This window comes from Bacillus rossius (assembly GCF_032445375.1).
Source record: "Bacillus rossius redtenbacheri isolate Brsri chromosome 4 unlocalized genomic scaffold, Brsri_v3 Brsri_v3_scf4_1, whole genome shotgun sequence".
Lineage (NCBI taxonomy): Eukaryota > Metazoa > Arthropoda > Insecta > Phasmatodea > Bacillidae > Bacillus > Bacillus rossius.
In genome coordinates this window covers 29210863-29234249 of record NW_026962010.1, presented here as the reverse complement: position 1 = coordinate 29234249, position 23387 = coordinate 29210863, and the positions used below count along the sequence as shown (strand labels likewise).

The 23387-nt window shown below is 38.6% G+C and overlaps 1 long non-coding RNA gene across 1 annotated transcript; it reads left to right on the top strand.

Moving 5' to 3' along the window:
* Nucleotides 1–229: 229 nt before the first annotated feature.
* LOC134541512 (uncharacterized) lies at nt 230–22370 on the top strand. Its single transcript, XR_010076649.1, has 3 exons — nt 230–319; nt 11088–11273; nt 22228–22370. It is a non-coding gene; the product is annotated as an uncharacterized LOC134541512 (long non-coding RNA).
* The last annotated feature ends 1017 nt before the right edge of the window (nt 22371–23387 follow it).

Sequence of the window (23387 nt, the reverse complement as noted above, 5' to 3'; positions counted from 1 at the left end):
TTTAAGCAAATATACATGTGAAAAATGTTATATTGTTGATGGTATAGTTGTAGGTACTATTATTAAATACACAGCTCAGTCCATTGGCATGATTATTTCATACTAGTGTAGTCGGTGTATTAACGCGGTGTCGAACCAAGTGCCTCGAACTACGGGTCCGCGGCTGAGACAGTCTGCGCGGTGAGTCACGTGGTGTCCCCGGGAGAGAGCGGCTGGCGAGAGCGTGTGGGAACACGTCTGACGAGAAGTGACGCTATATAAGAGGCGGCCCTAGTGCCGCGACCAGTCCCTCCTCGGCTGCAACATGCTCAAGTCCGTGGTGAGTACCGCGCCCCGCGCTGCCCCCCGCAGACCCCGTACCAGCTCGTCGTGCGCGCATACACATTTATATTCAAGAGAGCGACAAACTACATTTTCTAACACATTTTGGTACATTAAGAATTGAAATATTAAAACGTTTTATTTGTTTGAAGTAGCTTGGCTTCTGGGTTGTAGCCGTGTCCTTGGCAAATAATTCACCGACGTTTCGGTCGGCATTGGAGTCGCCATCATCAGGGAGCAGTTGGTAAATGCTCCCTGATGATGGCGACTGCAATGTCGACTGAAACGTTGGTGAATTATTTTCCAAGGACACGGCTACAACGCAGAAGCCAAGCTAATTCAGACAATAGCCGTGAAAGCCTGCGAACATCATTTTATTTGTTGTTTTTGCAAGTCCTATTATATACAGAACTTTAGTAAGATTGTAAACAATGATAAGGAATTAAGAGTTTTTCTGAAAATTATTCAATGTTGTTGGAGGGGGGGGGGGGGGCATTCCGCTTTGCCCCACCCCCACCGCCTCAATCCGGCAGGGACTTGCTTTAATGCTTTTGAAGAGAGCAGGGCGAAGCTTTTAGATATTTATTTTTAATCAATTACGAATAACACATTTCTTTGTGTCCAACATGATTAATTAAATATTATAAAATTTTATAGGTTGCTATTTTAGTAGATCAAATAGTGTTCATGCATTAATTTAAACTTCAAGTCAATAATGTGGAATCTTTATAATTTTATATAACCATTTCAAACTTTTCTTTATAATATGGGAGCCATTGATATTCCAATTTTAAATAATTCATTAAAGTATTCTCATATCAACGAAACAATAAAATTTCTAATTTATGTTTCGAATTAGAAAAATCTTACACTGTTTTGATGGCTTTAGCATTGCGTTCATTGTTACCACATTTTCTTTCTTAATTTTATTTTATACTACTAAGCTGTAACTAGTTTATAATATAATATTGTTGAACAGGCCACACAGATAACTAAAGAGACGTTCACTCAGAACTCTCTTCCGCGACTGCTTGCGTGATATGAGTTCAAAGTGTCAAGCACTGTGTTATAATCGCTTGGCAGGTATGCAACACACACTGTCGCTCATTGGTCAGTGGTGTAAGATTGAAGCTGCGAATGCCTCAGTGAAACAGCGAATGCGCGCTGTGGTATCTTGTAACAGTTATTGTATACTACATGAGAAGTGCACTGCTTTCGTGGTTTGATTATCTCTTCCTGATACCACTCGACATACGTTGGTTTTCCATCGCCTTCTGTTTCTGATTGTTCGCTACATGGAGTGCATGTTACACAAGACTTCAGGCGATTCAAACTTATCGCTTGGCAGTTGAACGAATTTTTTCGGGAAATTATTATCTGACAGCGCCGTGACTATATTACCTACACTTGTTAACTGTGGGGTACTTCCTGATAACGTTTCACTGAAGTATTGATTACATCTTAGTGTTATAAAATTATGTGTTGGATATCAGTTATAATAATATTAATTACAGATTTGTTGCATTTATTCGATTATGTTCTCGATATGATATAATGAGTGCGCTCGAGTGAGTGGCGTGTGTTTGCCGAGAGCCAGTGCGTTTACCTATGAAGGATATGAACATTGATGGAACGTAAACTCTAAAGCATTCTCTATTCCACAGTTCAAAAGAGGTAGAGAGAGAAGTAGAGAGAAAGAAGTCATGTTTTAAACCGGTTTTAAGCGCTTTCAGCTCGTTCCACTTCTTTGTTCCTTTCTCTTTTTTCCAATCAACGACTTTCACATTTTAATATTCCATATTGTTTGGTTCGGGTGGTTTGATGAAATCCAAACCTCACGTGGTATGAGTAACAGAGGAGTGCCTCATGTTATAAGCCTCATGTTGACAACCTTATCCCACCAAAAACATTCTGTAAAAAAATTAGCCAAGTCTCGTTGGAGCTGCTTGTTTATCTCTAAAAAGTAATGAAATCTAGACAAAGTCGTGCCAAGTCTAAGGTTCCTTACTGCGATTTCTTTATTATTATAGTTAATGTTGTGTGACTTGGCCGTTGAACATTCTTTATACGTTAGTGGGTACAAGTCAATTTTGTTTACACGTAATGTTATATCTGTTTGTTAAGCGAGATAATAGCCCGTACTGGTATTGGTAATTGGAAGCTAGTGTCTCATTTTAGGCTGTTGTTGATTGTGCAACACATGCATTCAGCATTGACAATGCTGACTTCTGCTCTTTTTCTTTTTGGAGCATCAAATCGACTACCGATCTAACATAAAATAGACGTAAAGACGGACTTCTATCAATGATTAGAAGTCTGTCTGTACTGGAAATAATTTTTATACTGTTTGTTTCAGGCTCGCCTACACATAAGTATTATTGAAATACGCAGCTTTATCAAGCCTACAATTGACTGGTTATTGAATCAACGTTTTCCAAGTGGCAATTTTCCATCGTCAATGGGTAGCGGTTCTGGCGACAGATTGGTGCAATTGTGTCATGGAGCACCTAGTTTTGTATCCTTGTGTACCCTTCAACGGTCAATTCACACAAAATTAACTATAATAATAAAGAAATCGCAGAAAGGAACCTTAGACTTGGCACGACTTGTCTAGATTTCATTACTTTTTAGAGATAAACAAGCAGCTCCATCAAGACTTGGCTAATTTTTTTACAGCATGTTTTTGGTGTGATTTCACTTATTTTTGTAGAAACGTGGGCATATTGATTTATTTTATTAGATATTCTTATTTGACAATTTTTTTTAAGATAATTTTTTTTATTATTACAAATCTTTCTTTTCTTTTTTTCCGGTTCTGATTCGTGTACAGTAGCAATAGTTTTTCGTATTGCCCATTCGCGTTCATTATTTATTCTTTTAGACGGTTTAGACGGTTTAATTTCTGAAAGATCGGCGCGGTATTTACGCCTAGTGGCCGCTTAAGTAACTACCGGTAAAACGTAAACACTTTTTTTGGCCAGCATCGCCAAAGGAACCTCTTAGTATACCGTTATCATACACTTCAAAAGTGAAGGAAAAGATTTTTCCAGCAGCCATAAGCTCAGAAGTTGAGCCGTAGCTAGTGGGTTTCATCATATCGCTCGTGTAGGATTGCGCGCTCGTGTATACGTCACCATTAGCATCACACGTGTACACTTCCATTTCGTCCCAATGTTCAGCAACGTATGCAACTATAGCAGATATGATACTGCAAGTTGGGTCAGTTCTACCATACACCAAGAAAGATATTGAATGGAAGAGACAAGACCCGTCTTTGGGCATACCAACTACTTGGTAGCCACTAAGTTCATCGTCGTCTTTTAATATTATCGACATTTTTGACGATATTATCTTGCGAAATCAAACACAGATAAACTCAACGACCTTTAGTATATGGTCAACAAATCAGAAATACCGATAATATTTAGACTAAAACAATAATAACCTATAGCTGTAAGACATATTTTGTCTTAATAAAAAAAACTCAAATATAATATTATACTCAGCCTACTCAATCTATACAAACTATAAACAAAACGTTAACTCTTAATTATTAGACAAGTGTCAATATAATTAATTATTAATGAACTTTGTACCAAAGGTATTACCTACCTAGTACCGAAATACAGCTATATTAATGATATTTTTAAACGAAACGAAGTAATATCTACCTAAATAAACTAAACCAAGAATACTAGAAAAAGTAGGTACTTACTTATAAACACGAACGCGATTCGAAATACTGCCTAACTGTAAATTAAACCTAGAAAACTAAGAGTACTAAATAACTAACAATTAAATAAAGTATTCAATTAAAAGTACTTTTAAATCTAATATTTAAGTAATAATCAGTAATGCGTCACTAATCGTAAATTTCCTAACCTATTCAAATCTTCGAATTGTTATAATAACAACCTGCTAATTAACCTTAGCAAACCGCACGAAATAATAAGCAAAATCAACGAAATGCAAATAATCCCTCCTAATCCCTAGCAAACGTTTTCAAGCGCAGTAGAAGAATGTTGTAAACGACTGTAACGCGGCCGGTTGCCACTTCGCAACATAAGGTTATCGGAAAAACAAACGTAAGCGCGTTTTAAAATACATTCAGCGCCATCTAGCGACGTGTGAGGGTATCACCGCCACTCTTAGTCCAATGACTTATATACTGACCAAATTTTGAGCGAAATTATTTAATATATTAGTGTAATTTGTTTAATTAATTTGTGTAATGTTCGAGTAGAATAAAGTTAATCGTTCGACTATTTCTTCTTGTAAACTTGTAATTATAAGTATAAAAGCCAGTCTAGTCTTATCCAGAGTTTTCCTTTAATTTTATTTATATGCGTATTAAAAGCAGAAGGGGAGGCATTCGCCCAGCAGTGGGAAGCAATAGGCTAGATTAAATTAGAATATGTGTCCCACTACGCTGGATTTTTGCAATGACAGTCGATTTTTTTATGTACCAATAGTAGAATGGGGCATTACCATATCTCTAATACAGCTGAGACAAGCTGAGGGTTCTTCATCAGATACTTCAGACCTTCGATTTTTGACTTCAAATGAAGAGGCAAACAAAGTTCAATATTTTTTGTAAAGGCGGTATGTCGATCTTTAATAGTTTGGTTGGGCTCTTGTGTTTTCAAATAAGGGTCACCAGGTACTCCAGATCTTCGATTATCTTAGTTTTTATAGTTTTCCCTTTATGTGGCCATTAAACCCTAACTCTGTACCAAATGTAAGCTCTCTGAGTTTATGGGAAGTACTAGTTCTATTCTGATGATCATGAGTGAGTGAGTGAGTGAGTGTCATAAATGCGAAACTTTGCTTTCGCTTAACTTCGGAACTAAATGACCTACAGACTTGAAATTTTATTTTAAGTATGTGATTTTATAGCTTACTGGATGACGAAAATTTCTGCGTTCTGGTCTTATCCAGAGGTTCTCAAATAGGGGCCTGTAAATGCGGCGAAATGGTTCCAGTAAAGGATGGTACGGCAGTGTTTGCTACGCACTCGACTTGGCGGGGGCACTGCCGTGCCCCCCGATTTGGTAATAGTAACAGAGGATTGCCTTACACGTAAACGCCGGCTAAACTTAAATAGAAATGATACACAGAGCAAGACCTTCCATAGATACGATCTCAGAATTAACGAATATAAGTAGCACAGTTGGTTCCTCCCATGCTCATTTATACTCTTAGAAGTAACTGCTTGTCTGGGATTCCAACAAACATATCTCTTATTTATTTCTCGGTATATCATTGTATGGGTGTACCTGAATCATTTATTGTTGGAGAATTTATAATATGTTGGTCTTACGTAACATAAAAATACAATTATTTTTTAAATAGCAACAAATGGAAGTCGGCAGGATCAAAGAATAGGCATTGGTTGAAAGTTAAACTATTACACTTATATATTTGTACTTAAACTAACGATTTATAATAATTGTGGTTGAAATAATTGCAGGAGCTCTCAAATATTTATAAATAAATATTACATATACAAACCATATAGAAAGATAGATAATATTTATTTCATAAATTACGATTATTCCACCTTTATTTTATAGTAGTTACTACGTTACAAAATTTTTAGTAAGATTTGAAAGTAAATCTGTTTTCACCAGACCAAAAAAAAATCGAAAAAATGTTCATACCACCACTAAAACGTACTAAGCACACTTATCTGGGCTGATAAACTAAACTGCAATAACTCGTGAGCAGAGAGTGGTAGTTACAACAACAAACTATATATGTGAAAGTCGACCTAACCGGTTTTATTACAAATACATGTTCTGTTAGTGTCTGGCTTTCTAGATCAATGTGTGGGTAGATTGCGAAGGGCAATATGAGTTTAAGCCGTTTCGAAAAAAGGAAAAAAAAAATAGAGGAATAGAACGTTTCTATTAATGATTGTAAAACCTTAAAAAAAAAAAAAAAATACAGCGTATTTGACTGTTCAAAACACATGGAAAATATGAGAAAGGTAATGGACAAAACATCAAGCAGATTCTCTCTATCATCCCTTTTGATTTGTTATTGTATTTAACTACTTTACATTAAATATTTTATATTTTTAATGGTACACATTCCTACATCAAAATTTCTTAATGTTTTTTTTTTTAATTAAAATTAATCTTCTACCTTTGTGAATATTACTGTAGATATTTTTACAAAGAATTTGTGATTTTGCCTGCAATATAACGGTTACATTTAATTTCCTTTCCTATAACTATTTTTGTCAAACATAACTATTAATTGACTTTCACGCAATAAATTTTCCCTAAGAAACGACTCTGAAGTCCATTCTGTGTGCTACATAAAAACATAAAATAAAATAGCATCTTTGTCATTTGGAAATATGCTCTGACAAAGCGAAATATTTTGCAGAAACACTAGTTAGTACACCAGGTTTTTATAAAAAGATTTTTAGTTAACGAATCCATCACTTTACAGTACCTAAATGCTGTTTTACATAGCGAGTTTAGCTGCGTGCATGATTAAAAAGATCAACGACTGTGGATGACCATTGATCACGTTATGGAGAGCTGTTAATTACCCTCCTTCCTTTAGCGTAGTTGTCCCTAAGACTTTACACTGCCAAAGGCCATGGATAAACGTTGCGGGCCTCTTCAGGCCAACACACATTTGGCATTCTGCAGTTTCCTTACAGAAAATTTGTCTGGGGAAGCAGATTAGTCTCCATATGGAGCATGTACACACAATAGATTTTTATCCCCTTACTGTATATTTAAACAGTGACATTTAACGATAATTCTTTTTTTTTCCATAAGCTCAAGGGTTTTCAGTTGGTAACATTGGTAAGCCAATAGGTAGTAAAAGTAACAATTAGGGAGGGATGTGAAGTAAAATATCTAATATCTAATACATTTTGTCAAGAGTTCATTTGTGTATGGATAACTTTCAGTAACGTCAAGTTTTATCTTGTATTATCTGGCGAAATAAATACAGTTTGAATTTAAAAAGTATAAGATTAATTGTAATTTAAAAAAATAACTAAAATTACGCCAAATCGCATAAAATTATCTCATAAAAATTAGATTTCTTAAAGATTTATTTTTGTTTGAATTTCATTTAAAATATATCAATGAAAATAAAAAATTTAAAAATGATTACTACGATGCAAGAAAATTCAAATCTATTTATGAAAAAAGACCAATTTTGTTTTAGTATTTTAAGTCAGTCGTGGCACTTTTGTTTGTATTCTAGCAAATATGCTGCCTAAGATACTATTTAAAACGGATTTTTTTTGTGAAGGAATTTTGTGTGTATATAATAAAATCTTAGTGACGAAACAATATTGTTTAAAGAACTTAGAATTCCTAAGACAGTCATATATTTTTTAAAACTAAATTGCATATGTCGTTTGTGAGTAAGTGAAGACTGCAGGTTTAAGACATACATAGTTACTTGGTTGCTTGTTAAGGGGCCCACCTCGTCAGGGGTGTATGTGAGGCAGGATGAGAAGGGCGACGCTCGCTGGTATTTATAGCACGGTATAACCTCTAAGCGCAATGCTCTGAACTGCCACGCAGTCTTCTCGTCGTCACAGGATAACTGTGAAACTTGAGCAGTGACCGTAACAATATGTGGCCGAGAAATTAAGATAAAGGTGTATTTTAAGAATCTGTACTTGATTTACGCCTAAAATTACTTTGAAAACATGCGTTTAAGCCATTTTAACTCTTCTAAAAATACAATTTAAAAACTTAATCTGAAATCAAAAGTACTTTCCGGCCCTCAACGAACTCTTAAATGATTTTCGTAAACATCCCCCACTCGGATATCTTGAGAAGTTTTGAAATCGCGTTGTTTTTCCTGAAGCTCTGCACACCGTATGTGTGCCCGGGTAGGCGGAGCCTTTAAGAACACACTTCATTTATCGACGCCGATTTATCTTAAAGTGTGCATTTTGTACTTGCGTACATTCTGTACATATACCCCTGTATCTGGTGTGACGTCACACGGCGAAACTTGCGGCGCAGTTCTCCCCTTCGGACAGTCTGCCACGCTGGCTAACTTACACTAGCCGAACTCCTCCGCCTACAGAGGCTAGCTATGCTTCCAAGACCATCACAAATATGTGTGACGGAGTAACAGACGTACGCCCCGTAACAAGTCAATTAGGTTTACCTCTGATATGCACGGAAAACCTTAAACTATGTTTCACACATAAATATCACCTTGGAATAAGTTTAACACATATGTATTTTTAATAACCTATGTACTTCAGTTAATTACAACTATTTCGCAGTATTTTTTGTCGCAGTAATTAAATGCATCTTGCATTTTGTAATGAAGCTAAGTTCGTGAATATAATAGTGTGTCCGACGTTTTGGCATGCCTACTTTTGTTACTCGACTTTGAAGATGGCTGCAAAGAAGCTTTGCAAAACGTTCGGCTAATCTCATTTTCACGAAAGTGGCCTAAGCTTAGAGCTAAAGATTTTGTTACTTCAACTACTGTTTCAACACAAGTCTCAAGATTACACTTCAGCCAGTTTGCGCCTTTAGCTATATTGAGATTTATCTCCTCTGAAGCTCTGATATTATAATAATTTAGAGAAAATTGACCTATTCGCTTTAGACAGTGTGCTCAGTGGGGGGTGGCTAATAAAGACAATAAATCTGAAGACTCTAATTTTTGAAACGGTATTGAAGACCCGATGGTATTCAGTGCTCGAAATGAAGTACCCCTCCTAGAAGCTGGGGCAATTTGTGAGGTAAATATTACACCACGTATAGTTGTGCCGGCTGAATACACAAATTCCTTTTACCCACTCTGATATTGGAAAAATATTGCCTTTACCAGAGTCGTACAGATCAGAGTGCAATATCATGAAACCTATGGTGAATTAAATTACCATGACCCTGGACTATAGATTGTTCTTGTTTGAAACTTTCCACCCTGACGTTCGTCCTATTCATTGTATTTTTAATTTAACCAATAAACAAATGTTTTTGAAAAAAATATAACAATAAAATTATATCTTAGTTAAAAGCGCTTGCTTGTAAACCATCAATCTGTATTGGTCAATGTCATCTCGAAATTGGTTTATATAAAAAGTTTGTTATTCTTAGTCGACATTATTAATACCTGACAACCGCCACGTACAAATTACTTATCTCATTTTGTTTCAAAGATAATTAATTACTAAAGTACAAAAATATCCAAGAAAAAATTTAATAATATAAAATTAAAATAGATGGTGCTGCAACGCATCAACTTCTACACCATTCAACCAATCTCCATGAAAATTGGTTTATTTTGATTTCTACTGTCCTTAATTCTTAATAACAACAATAGGGATAGGGACTGTGACTGATAAGTAATTGGTGAGTGGTTTGAAATGGAATACTATTTCAAACGCCTTTAGATTCTAGATTACATACAAACCAACCATTTTAGATATAGAGAGGTAAATAAATAAACACTAGCAGGACAATATCTGCCAGGTTCTGCTAGTGTATTATATAGCTTTGGACACGTTTCATTCCAAGGTTTCTAACTCAGTGAAACTAAAAATGCACGTGTAGTCGCCCAAGTAAAAGCAGTAGTAAATTACACATTTTTCCTCCCGTAGTTAACGAAGTAGGACTGAAGCTTGTTGTTTGAAGTGAATCTTTAAATACAAAAGCAAGTTTTGTTAGATATCATAAACGAACTGTGTTTGCCTTCAATTATGGTTACGTGTATGAAAAAAAATTTAGTAGCATGCTTAGCGGTTGGTGATGAAGGCCGTATGCACGAAAGGTGGGAATAATGACTGTGGATTAAGCTGATGGTTTTTATAGCCATGTACTTAGCTTGTACTTGTCTCCGTGTGCTTAGCTAGTGGTACTATTGACTCTCTTTTCAGCTAATGGTGCTGGTCGTTGTTATCAGCTGGTGGTTTAAGTGGTTGTGTGATCATATTGTGGTGCTGGTGTCAGTTTCCCTTATGAATAGAATAGTCTCTGTAACATTTTTTGGCTGTGTGCTCAGAATGACATGCTGGTGGTTTAGTGCAATATTAGTTGAATTATTATCTGTGCTCAACTGGTGGTGTTGACGGCTGTGTTCTCAACTAGTGGTTTGATGACTGCGGATTCAGCTGGTGGTTTTTAAAGCTGTGTGCTCAGCTAGTGATGTTGATGGCTGTGTACTAAACTGGAAGTGATGTCTTTGTTGGTGGTACCAGTAGTTTATTTTTATCTATTAATGTTTATGGCTGTGTGGTGACAAAGTGTTGTTGATTGCTGAGTGCTGAGTGCTAGTGATGTTGACGTATGTTTGTTCAGCTGGTGGTTTTGATGGCTGTGTGCTAAGATGGAGGGTTTGATGTGTGTGTGTTTAAATTTAAGGGCTATATAGCTGTGTGCATAAATCGTAGTGTTGATGCTGTGGAATCGGTTGGTGGTTTTTGTGCTCAGCTGTTGGTTTAATGTGGCTGTACTCACCTGGTTGTGCTGTCTGTGCGCTCAGTTGGTAGTACTAGTGGCTGAGTGCTCAGCTGTTTGTGCTGGTAGTTGTGTGTCTAGCTAGTGGTGATTTTACCTCTGAGTTCAGCTTGTGGCGCTGTTTCCTGTGCTCAGCTGGTGTTGTTGGTGCCTGTGAGCTCTGCTGGAGGTGTTGAAGTCTATGTGCTTAGCTAGCGATGATGTTGGCCGTGCACTCAGCTGGTGTTGTTGGTGTATGTGTGCTTATCTGTTGCTGCTGGTGGGAGTGTGCTGAGCTGGTGGTGTTCCTGGCTGATTGCTCAGCTGGTGGTGCTGGTTGCTGTGGCGCTGGTCGCCGTGCAGAGCGAGGAGGCTGACAAGCCACGCGCCAGCTACGGCTCGGTGCAGGACGGGGGCTTCTACCAGTCTGGCCACGCAGGAGTGTCGCCGGACAACTACGGCAACTCGGGCCCGGCGGAGGCCAAGCCACCACTCCCAACTACTGACTAGGTACCCCCTCCTGTCACCTGTCAGCTCTACAACCCTTCTGCAGCATGTTCACATCTGAGTTCTCATCTAATGATTCTAATATTTCGTTTCAAATTTTCACATTGGTAGAAAATTTAATGTACACTCATTTCATAATTACATAACTGAAGTATTGTTAGCAGCAATTAAGAACACTGTTTTTTGTATGATGGATTGGAAAATAACGTTGAATTGCCAACTAAGTGTACAATTTTGTGGACATAACAACCAATGTTGTGTAGGAGAAATTATGCTGGCCCAGAATTTTTTTTTAAATCCTCAAATATTAGTAAAATGTATGCCGGGCTATACTATATGAAAGTGGTTTCTTAAAAAATGTATGTTTTTTTTAACTTCTTACTAACCAATACACCAAATTTTACGTTTTATTATTCCTATTTGTAATTTAATACAACAAATTATAATGGTAATTGAAAAATTATCATTACAGAAGTTTCCACTAAGAATAAATTACAATCAAATGTCTTTATAATGATTCTTCAAGTTCTCTAATGTATTCTATACACGTCTCTACAAAGTACTCCTGCGCCGAATACACTTCTACTCAGTGGTCTGATTAACCGGTTCCCGGAACGTCGTAACTGTAGTCTTAGGAAGATTTCTGTGTTCGTTTGTGCTATTGTCATTGTGATGTCCAGAATATATGTTTTGTTGTATCACTGGGTTCGCCTCTGTGTCTCTGTGTTGTAGTTATGTTTTCTACTATAACTTTTTTGTATCATATTTGGGTTTTTCTGTTAGTCACTGAGTTTTCCAAAGTAGTTTTTGGTCTTTATTTACTGTCCTTGTTGCTACTGTATTGTCGTTCTATGCACACTTTGTCCATCTGTTTAAAAAAAATTTTTACTAATTCCTTTTATGGAATTTTCTGTGCTGTCTAAGCTTTTTTTTTGACATCGCTATATTTTGGCTTTTTTCTATGTGTTTTTTTTTCCTTTGAGGTTTATTATGATAAAGTGCAACCGGCAATGGTTTAAGTCCAAAATACATCTTTAATGAAGTCATATTCTTAACAAACATACACATAAATGCATCTTCATAATAACCAAATGAACAATGCACCATCCTGCTTCACTTCGTTGGTTTGTTTAAACCACTGGGTTATCCTTCTTCCAGTTGTAACACTGCTTCTGTTTTACTTTACTACTTCTCAGTCTAATTATTAGATCTTCTTTAAACCCAGCTTCATTGATTGCTTGACAAACACACTGACTTCTCACACTGGACTTCTCGAAATCTGTTAAGGACACGTTTTACACTTACTTGTTTAAAAAACGTGAACAGTAGACAGATTTCTGTAAGTATCTCCTAGACAGTTAACGAAACTACAAAAAGAGTATACATCAGTGTAAAATAGGACACGTAAGTGTAAAATAGGCCAGATCGGGGTAAAATAGCACACGTCAGGGTAAATGAGGTAATGTCACAGTAAAAGAGGACAATTCAGGGTAAAAGAGGACACACCAGGGTAAAAGAGTAAATGTCACAGTAAAAGAGGACATTTCAGGGTAAAAGAGGACACATCAGGGTAAATGAAATGTCGTGGTAAAAGAGGACATTTAAGGGTAAAAGAGGGAGTCTGGTAAGCACATAAGCACATGCAGGAGGCTGTCAGTCATGAGCCTGCTTGATGCACCAGTCCGAGGATGTGTGCCACTTCCTCGTGAGCAGCAACACGGGGAAGCAGACCACAAGGTGCGACCGTTTGTGGTTTGTTTAGTGAGTCACTGAAATACATTATGTCCATAAATTATTGTCTTAGTTATAAAATTTAATATTTTTAACTATAAGCATTGCAGAATGTTGTTTAAAGGCCACAATTCAAGAATAGCTCACACTGTTTTAGGTAAGCGCATGCGCGAATACTGATTTTTTTTTTGTTTTCTCGCTTACAGCGCAAAATAATGGCTCTTCACCCAATTATTAGAGGGTGAGCCCGTTAATTTTTTAAGAGAGTGGTTGAACGTTGAAGTCCCTTACTGTTGGATTGTTTGTAATGGTTTAAACGACGGAGCTCTTTTCCTGCTGTCCACCACGTTTACCTGACATAACGTAAAGCGATTATATTTCCTTTGGGGCTTCATAAGAGATAGCTTCTACGTTCCGCCGCTACCTAACGGTTTGCCAGATTCGAGACACAGAAGTGAAGAGGCTATTGCTATTACTCCAGACGTGTTAACCAAAGTGTGGAAAGAATTGCACCTTAGGTTAAATGTGTCCGTATAACTAAAGGTGAACATATTGATGATTTGTAAAAACATTAGTTAGTTTACTTTAAATTTTATGCATGAATTTTTGTTAGTAAAAAAATTAAACTGTTATAATATACCATTCAAACTGGAACATACTTTTACGGGCATTATGTATAGTGTTCTAATCTGTCCGTAGTGGTGGGAATAAATAAAAAAGCCTGGATGCTACAAACATTTTTTTACATTTTTTCTAAGAGTGGCTTCATGAAACTTAGCAGGGAACACTGAAAGGTAGGTAAATATGCTTCCTAAAACATTATTCCAGAAATATCTCTTTAGCTACGTCCCAGCGCGTTGCAGGAGCTTATATCGATGCCTGAAACCCTCACCACCCCCCCCCCCCTTACCCTTGGCATCACGGTTTGACAGGTAGCAGCGTTCCTACTCAGCACACTCCCACAGCAAAACGTGTGGTCAAGTTTCGCAACAACTGAAAACATCGTAAGTATCAGGTGCCTGCTCAAATCATTAACGAGAAAAAACACGTCAGTTGAACCAAGGCACCGTAAAGACAATATGACATTACTGTATCATATTTGCATTATCTTTGTAAGATTTGGGCAATGGGAGTGCATGACTTGATGTAAGCTTTTAGACATACGCCATTTCTAAGCAATGTATGTCTGTAGAAGAAAACTTCAAGAAACACAAACAACAAAAACACAAATTGAGCGAAAAACTGTTGTTGTCAACAGGATATAAACACCACATAATACGAAAAAACCCTCACTAATGATGACAGCACAAAAATATTGAACCGAAAAAAATTCAGCACAACAGTTGAAACGAGACAAAAACACTACAAAACGAAAAGACGTAACAATCACAATAGTTTTCCAAAAACAGAAGAGAACAAAAAAACCCCGCAAATGATGACAGCAAAAAAATATTCTGTCTTTTGTGTTTTTTGTAGTTTTCTTCTACAGACATACATGTGCTTATGAATGGTGTATATGTCCAAAAGCTTACATCAAGTCATCACATTTACAGCCGAAACTGTTTATTGTTCCAGTCGGTAACATGACACCAACAAGATCACTCCAGTGTTCATTTTACGAATTAATAGAAAGTTTGATTTCTTTGTGGTTAACATTTGGGTTTTAAAAATGGTATTAATGTCAAACATACACTGGGTAATTAGTTTTATCCCAAACTAAGTTTTCAGTCCCACTGTAGGGAAGTGATAGTGCTGTTTCCGGTGCGCGCGTATTCGCGATGTCAGAACTGCGAGGCTCTTAGGCCGGGTAAAGTCTCTTGGCGGTTGATTTTGTTAAAATAATTAAAATTTATACCGAAAAATTCTTTTAAAACCAGAATACATACGTGTTGAATGGAAATAACACTGTAAATGCCAGGTAGCGGGAGTGGGCCTGACCTATCTGGAGGTGGGGTCTGCATCTGGGTACCCGGGCATAAAAAAGGGCTGTAAACTGCTCGACAAGGTACCCCCTTGGCCCAACAGTCGGTGAGGTGATTCAGGCAACCCCGAGGTCACTTCTGCCTGCCCTGCGGCTACCATGCTCGGATTAGGAAGGTGACTGTCGTTTGAGGTGTCGGAAATGTTGCCGGTTCTAGTATCCGAGACATGACCCAACAGGTCCACAGAAAAGGTGTTGGATGTGATTACATAGCCTCTCCACACCAAATGGCAACCCTATGCCTCCACGTTGGCACCGCTGCTGGGGGATGATCGTGGTGACCATGTTGGGACGTGTTCCTCAACCTCTGGTCATAGCACCTCCCTAACTGAAGAGGGCAATGCCGGGTCCAACTCTGCCTCAGTGCATCCTAAATTACATGTATGAGACCAGAAATGGTGAAAGGGCTGAATCTGCGGGCAACAGCAGATGCGATAGAAACCTTTCTGGGGGGTTAGACTGCCGAGCCTCGGTGCATCGGTCCCCAAAGGGCCCCATAGTGAATGGATCAGGCCCCATGTTAAAGGAAGGACTGGGTATGGTGGTTGCGGTGTCGGGCGACTGGGCCTAAGAAAGGGCTGTAAACTGCTCGACAAGGAGCCCCCTTGGCCCAGCAGTCGGTGGAGGTACTGAGGCAACCCCCAGGTCCCTCCTGCCGAGGCACTGTAGATGCCATTTTCCAGCTGGGGCTGACGGCGGTCGTCGCCCGACGAGTGTAGTCACATCCGGGCCTTAATCGGCTGTAAACCCGTCGGGCCGAGGTACGCCGGGTCGGAGGGTACTCCGAGGTGACGAGGACTCCCTGTAGGCTGCATTCTGAATCGTGATGGTCTTGTCAAGCTACTGGCGAACAGTCTGCAGAGTAGACCAAAAGTTGGTAGTAGTACGGGGAGAATCCACCATGTTTGAATGGTGCCCCGCTGAGGTTTCCTCTAAGGCCCAGGATTCTTGTTGGGTAGTACTCGTACTTGGGAGTGGTGCCCCGAGTGCTTTAGGGGCAAGCATCAGGGTTCCCTAGCCCTTTGACGTGCTGACGTAGTGAGCGACGAAGACAGCTCCGGTAACCAGCCTGGATAGCTGGGAGAGGTTGGGTAGGCCTCCACCGGACCGCGGGTTCACTGGGTGATTGAGGAGTCCCAGTGTGAGGCGGGAGATTGGGGTAGGCGCCAGAAGTGATGACAACTCTGGAGGGCTAAGGAAGCATCCAACTTTCTGGTGAGCTGAGTGGGGTAGGGGGCCGAGGTGGTACACAAGCTGGGATGGGTAGCCTCAGCCTTTCCCGGTTCTTGGAACCCATGTTTGGCACTGGTAACAGTGTCAGGCATGTAAAAGACCCATCTTTCTCCTAACCAGGAAAACGCCCTAGCGGGATCATATGCCTGGGGTAGTATTGATAAATTTTATGAAGTGTGAACCTAAGTTACATACATGTATTTTCCAGGAGCTGGCTTAAGGATCCTGCGTCCTTGGGGGTTCCTTGCGGACCCTCAGGGATATAGAGCGGATCAATGACGAGTCGGAGCTGTAGTCGGCTCTAGTATCTGAGAGAAGCTTTCAGCAGGATTCCAAAAAGGGTGTGTGATGCGAATATATAGCCTCTCCCGCCTACGGCAACCCATAGCCTTCTCGTGGCGCCAGTATTTAAACAAATATGGGATATGCCGGGGGTGCCCACTCCTCTGACTTCTTCGGTGTGTCGGAACGGGAATTCTGGTGGATCAGTAAGCTGTGAGCAGGTGGCTACGCTTTGCTCCTGCAGAAATTCCACTGGGGGTTTCGGACCCCCAAACCCTAGGTGGTATCTCAAAGCATCGGATTCAATGTGAAGAATCCATGATGCATATGGAAATAGCGAAGGGTGGTTTGCGCGGCGGAGGTGTCCTCCTGGTCTGGGTACCCGGGTCCTGGCAAGGCTGTAGCCCTTGGGCGGGGGATAGTCTAAGGGTTGGTAATTAAGGCAGCCCTTGGTTTGGTGTTACCTTACCTACCCGGGCTTTGGCACAGCTGTAACCTTCGGGCGGGAGACATGCTGATATTGAAATACCCAAGGTCATCCATGTCCGGATCCGGGGGGGCTCGGCCGTCGTGAGATTGCCCGGGAAAGCACTATACCTTAAAATCAAGGGTGCCATGGGACTGATCCTTTACTGTGATAATTTCCTGCTGAGATTTCCTCTAATGGCTCAGGATCAGGATTGGAGTAGAAAACATGGTGGTAGTGGTCCTCCTACGCTTGGAGAGCACTCCGAAGGGTCCCCGCCCAGTTGACGAGTGGATGTGTTGAGCTACTCAAGCTCGGATACTAGCCTGCTGAGCTAGTAGAGGTTGGATAGGCCTCAGCTGGATCACGAGCAACTGGGTGACCGAGGGGTCCCAGGGATGTGAGAGGTATGGTTTCGTGTCGGTTCTGCTCAGATCCCGCAGAGGTGGCTGGCTCTGTTGGTGGTCTGGGGGTTTACGGTGGAGCTGGGGGCGGGTCGGTGGGGCCGATGTTGGGATGGGTCTCAACCTCTCGACCTAGCCGTGCGCTTACCAGTACCATGCTGCGATTGGAAATGGTGAATCTATTTCCCGGTTCTCGGAACACATGTTTGGCACTGGTAACAGTGTCAGGCATGTAAAAGACCCATCTTTCTTCTTAACAGGATAACGCCCTAGTGGGATCATATGACTGGGGGAGTGTTGATGAATTTTATGAGGTGTGAACCTAAGTTACATGTATATGCCAGGATAGGCCTCCACCGGACCACGGGTTCACTGGGTGTTTTGAGAGTTCCCATCGTGATGTGGGATAGGGGGAAGGCGCCAGCAGTGCTGATAATGTCTTAGGACTCAGGACACAGCCAACTGTCTGGTTAGCTGAGTGATGTGTGGGGCTAAGGCAGTGACTATGCTGGGTTGGTGGCCCCAGCCGCTGGTCATTGCCGAAGCAGTAATACCCTCCCGATCTAACAAAAGGTAGCGATCCCAAACAGTTCTGTTTTAAAAAATAAGCTCCGGAATGTTTATGAAAAGCGAACTGAAATGTTACTCCCACCCTACCCTATTAGGGCGCATATGTGGGAGGGGAACGTGAGGATGCCGGTCGTAAGGTCGGAATAATCTGTATATTCCTGGGTTGTTTTGATTGTATAACCATATATTGACGTTACAATAAATTATACTTCCTTGAGGCGGTTGGATCGCCGGGTGGTAGCCTCCAAGTGGCTCCTCGCGGAAACTGAAATTCTATATTATAACGAGTTTTCAGGCCAGTTACCGCTTCCCTTGTGGCAGGACTACTTCATCAGAGCACCCCCCCCCCCCCCCCACCCCATAAGGGACCTCAGGGTGGGATTTACAGGCCAATGATAATGTATAATATATATAATAATAATAAATATAAAAAAGTATAAACATATATATTTCTTGGCGATAAAATAAATTATTTAACAATCTTAATTTAAAAATAAATTTAAACCCCGGTAAGACTACGGCTTAGATGGGTATATAGTTTCGAGTTTATATATATATTTATGTATATATACCTGGGTGTATGTACGCGTATATACAAATATAACATTATTTTAACAAAATCAACTTTTTAAGATCTAAGATACGCTTTTAATTTTATATTAGTATAACAAATAATTCTAAATTAAAATTTTGGTAGTTTTCTATTATAAAATAACTTATTTTATAGAAATTGCTGAAACAAAAAAAAAATCATATATTAATATTACCGTCGTCACGATATGGAATGTATTTTCACGCAATTGAGGCTTGTGTGCTCTATCTAGACGATCTCTTTGAACTCCAATTCTATTTATTTATTTAGGTTGTGTTTTGGAACGATGCGCTTTATTGGTTAAAAGCCATTGAAAACATTGTAAATAATTGACTTATTTTTTTGTAAATTTTATCTTTTATTAATGATTTTAATTTAAAATTATTATTTTTAGTATAATAACCTCTAGATAAGTTAAGTATGTTACCATTACGGTACGGTGTTTCAATTTTGAATTTTATGATTGGAATTATTTAACATTATTGAAAATTTGTTTATATTGAAGAAGGAGGTGGAGATTAAGAAAGAGGATATTCATCTAGAATTGAGATGTAGTGATCTGTGTCGGCGTGGTCAAAAAAAATACCCCTGAGTGTGTGTCTTCAGCCATCTTCTAGGCCAAATCTGTATGTTTTTAAAGTCGAAGTAGCCTAAGTGTTTTTGAAATTTGTTTGATGTTGGTGTCTGTTTTGAAATCAGTGGTTTAGTGTTGGTGTGAAATATAGCCGCCCTCTTGTCGAAGCTTGATGATTTTGACTAATTAAACCGAAGCCATTTTATTTACTAGTACTTAGTGTAACATCATCAAGGTTGTGACCTGATCTTATGCAACCATATAAACCATTGGGATTAAGTGATATAAATTTTAATTTGATTGAAACTGGCACAATAACAATATTACTGTTCGAAATTAAACTTCTATCAGTCGTAGTCAATACCAGTGGTAATAAACTGAAAAAAGTGATTATGCTTTGTGTTAACCAATTAATTAACATTTCATTTATTATTTATTTTACCCTGATGTTATAATAAAAGAATAAAAAATTGCCTTCTGGAAATTGCAATTTAAATATTTCAGGAAACTAAATTTAAAAAAAAACGATGATTCTATTCAGTGTACTACCCAGTTTACAAGAGGTTGGTTAGTAGCAGCATACCACGTGTAATCACTGGAGTGTTGATAACCAAACACCCCCGGGAAAGGCCCGCAGCACTCCGTGTGCAGGGGGTTCGCCACGTGACGCACAAGCATGCAAGAATATTGCGGGTCCTTAAACATTATTTTCCCTATACCTCATAGTGGGGGGCTTTTGCTCCACCTTCCACCTACTTGGTACGAGTTATAATCACCAGTTAAATTTTTGCTCTTAATAATGAGTATGATACATAATAATATACTATAGAAAGCGTTACTGTCCTATGAAGTATTGCATTTTATCAAATTTTTATATTTTTTATTATTATGGTGTGTTACAAAAGCTCTTTTGTTTCCTTTCATAATAAATTCATAGTTTATAGCAGATAATTCTATTTTAATATTCTTTTAAAATTGAAAGCTATTACATAAGTATTTTGTACTAATTAGAATATTTTTCATTTCCAGATAAAATAATTTATATTAAGAATAACTGCGTATTCTAATAACTATTCACTTTCTTTTTATTTGATTCTAAATAAAATAAAAAGTATCTATAAAATCGAAATTCTTTTGTATTAATATCCGTCATCAAGTTGACTATTTAAAGTCTTCTTTACTAAATTATTTGAATTTCTTTTCACACTTGGTAATAAAACAAAATGTGGGATGTGTAAAGGTGAAACAATTAATTTAAAGTTAAATAAAACCCACTTATAAATTATTCACAACAATTTTAATACAATAATAAAGTACCAAAAATTAAATCCATTTGAGTAGAAGAGGCGTAGTGGTCTAATATAGGTAACTTTACTTAATTTTTAAAAAAAATTCGTTCCTATAAATACCAAGCCTTTTTACTCACCAAACTTTATGAGCAACTGTTAAATTATAGATACAACACCCGATTCAGACTAAGTCTTAAGATACTGGGGCATCACAGCCAAATAAACGTTCAGCTACTAGTTTATAATTTGTAAAACAGATGCTTTGCGGCAACATGATTCTCAACGCTATGTTCAAAAGCCGTTACAGCTCACCGCAGCACTTAGTGCAGTCAGCCAGTTTCAGTTGCTCTAGCTGCGGCATGACGTTGGAAAAACTTATTTAGTTAGGCTGTTGGGTGTAAGTATATTAGTACCTATTAAATACTTGCTGAGAAGAATCAAATTATATCGCTATGAAATTTTCGAATTTTATTTTGTTTTACATTCTTGTGTGTAATAGAACTTTCTATAATAAATAAAAAATATTAAATGAGCCAATAGATGTATTTTCTACGTGTCAAATTATATGTATACAATAGATACAATTTCTCATTACTGTAGATTTTCTTACAAATAGAAAACATTCCCCTTCTGTATTTTGTATCATTGTCATAAATAGTTTTTCTTTGGTTTGATTTTCAATTAAAATTATTTAATTATTCTAATGTTATTAATATTATGCTAATGTTCCATTATAAATCTAATGTTATGCATACTGCAGTGTATTTTATTTTAAACACATTCTAAAATATTAATTTACCAAAAAATTATAAATTATTCTTAATATTACCCGTTCGGATGAATTTTTACTGTTAAAGACATTCAAATATGTAATGGTATCATAGTGTTTGTTTCCAGCTATGTGTTTTCATCCTTATTCACTAGAAGCATATATATTTAGTTTTGTATTCGTTTTTAGTTACGGGCTACTTAACCATAATTAACATAAAATAAAATAAAATGTTTTTATCATACTGAATCCATACCAGCAGTATTGGTGAATTTGGAAGCTAATATTAATGAAAAAGCTAGTATGATAACTTCAATGTCGTGATCAGCATTTGTATGGAAATAAAAACTCTATTATTCCATTCATGTGACTTATTAGGAAATAAAGGTGTTTCATGATGTAACTCTCGGAACTCCCAGCAAGCTTGCTCTGAGCTTTACTCTAAGTTACTCAGTCTAAGCTCTAAGGTTCCCATTCTCTGTACCAGTGCCGTCACGTGTCTGTGACCGCGGCCACACTGGTTGGCTAATGACTAGTGCAGTTGATCCAGTCAGAGAGCGCGAGATTGGAGTCTGGGGCAGGCCGCGGTGTGAATGTGACTCTACGCAAAATACAAATTGCCCAATCAAATGATTTGTTGTACCACTCACTTCCAACTAAGATCACCTTTCTTCGTTTCTTGGCAGGGCTAAACCCAGAATTTTTGCTAGGCTAAGATCGTTCAAATAATTACTTTTTGTAGTTTGTTTATGAAAGTTTGTCTCGGATACACATTACATGTATGATATTTTTACAGTATAAGCAGGCTTTGATGGTTAAATTATGTAACTATTCAATTAAGGGATTAATATTTGAGTCCCATATCGGGAATTGGTTTACTGGTTTTTAGTGTATAAGTTATGTAAGCCATCGTATGCAGCAACGTTAAACACTTACAGGAAAAAAACTTTTAAGTGTATAATTTATTGATGAAATGCGTATGATTACTATCATGTTGCATTGTTTTAAGTGTTATGATCCTTTATTTTGCTGTTATTAAAGTGATATGTTTTTTTATTTGTTTCAGAGATGAACCGCCCTTCAGTTTCCTGGATGTTCACTCGGTGTTCACTCACCGTGCGATTATCTTCCACACTTGTAAAATGTAAATGCATAACCCATGTAATTTGATAAAATATAAAAACCAGTAAACATAAAAACAAACCTGTACGATTATGTCTATTGATTATAACCGCCTGCAAGATTTTAAAATGTACTCTCGTTAAAACTATACATTCAAGGGGCGTTGGCTTTATATAAATTTAATGTCAACCAGATACTTTTTTGAATCATTGCGTTCTGTTGTGAGCAGAGCTAAAGGCTCCCACACACGATTTGTCCGAACTGACAGTTCGGACCTATCCGTCGGAACTGGACACTCGGAACTGCGGAATATGAGCAAGAACTGTGGACTGTTCAGTCAGAACTGATGGACCGACAAACTGATGCCTTCCCATCAATTAGGACTGGGGTCTCGAGAGCACTCAATCCAAACTGCCGTGCGTAAGAACGTCTCGTCAGTCGAAACGGTCAATCCAACAATCAGGCCATCAGCTGAGTGTATCTGCAGATATATTTGTTTATACCCTTTGGTTTTATTTTCCTTTTTTTTAGCTAAAAGTGCAACTGAAACTGCAACACGCAAAGTTTCTTCCATATTCCACGATGAAACGATTCATACAACAACAACAGCAACACCAAGACTGATCATGTGTGGGGAAGCTTCAGTTAAGTCCAAATGGTCAGTTCGGACTGGACTAATGGTGCGTGCAGAGGGCCTCAATTCAACCCAAACTGTCAGTTTGTACTGAGCAGTCCAAACTAGCAGCTCGACTGATCGCCTGGGAGGCTCGTGTGAGAGAGAAGTGTGTTTGGTGATGCGGGAGTGTGCTGTATTGCAGCTGGGTGACCCTGTTTGGAGAAGGGGGAGGGTGGAAGGAATCGTCAGATACGAAGAGGGGTGAGATAAGAATGGAGGACTAGCGGAGAAGGTCAGTAGCCCGAGGAACCCACGGGCTTGAGGAGACCCCACCTGGAATGGAACCAGGGTGCCTCTGTGAGAGCGAGCGATTTGTCAAGTAGGAGTATAGTGCGTGACCACATTCTTCGCGGCGACCCTCCCAGATGGCGACCACCAAGAGTCCCCGCAGCTCGTGAGATGAAGGTCCAGCGCCCCAGTTTCACTCA